Consider the following 560-nt stretch of genomic DNA (forward strand, 5'->3'; position numbering starts at 1 on the left):
GACTTTTTGAGAACTATATAATCTCTCGCGCAAAGGGAACCTCTGCCGAGCCCACGAACTCCTCGTCTTTCGCATTGCCCTTCTGTGGCAGGCAACCGCCTCCACTACAGACATCTCCAACGGGATCCCAGGATGTGGTGTGCACATAGGAACATCGTCAAGAACTTTTGATACAATTGGCGTTTGTGAAGCAGGAAAGTCTCTTGAAGCCTGAGAAATGGACGTCATATCCATATCAAAAGAAATGGGAAACACGGAAGTTGCTGCGGTGGTCATCGTACAGTATTCCGATCTGACGTAATGTGATGAAATATTCTGTGATTTGACTTTTAACCTGACTCTTGCGCCGCGTATCCCGAGTGAGGTGAGGTAAGAGATGACGGAGTTCTTTACAATTAATGTGAATGAATTATATCACTGCTGTTTAACCTAATTCCTTCACCTATTCCTTCTAAGGTCAGAACAAATCTTAATGGTTACCAGGTCGGAGAAGACGTGCCTTTGCATGCCGATCATAACGGGGCATTTTTTTCCACTACCCTTTCAAATGTAATTAATCT

The sequence above is a fragment of the Penaeus monodon genome, chromosome 22 (assembly GCF_015228065.2).
Source record: "Penaeus monodon isolate SGIC_2016 chromosome 22, NSTDA_Pmon_1, whole genome shotgun sequence".
Classification (NCBI taxonomy): Eukaryota; Metazoa; Arthropoda; class Malacostraca; order Decapoda; family Penaeidae; genus Penaeus; species Penaeus monodon.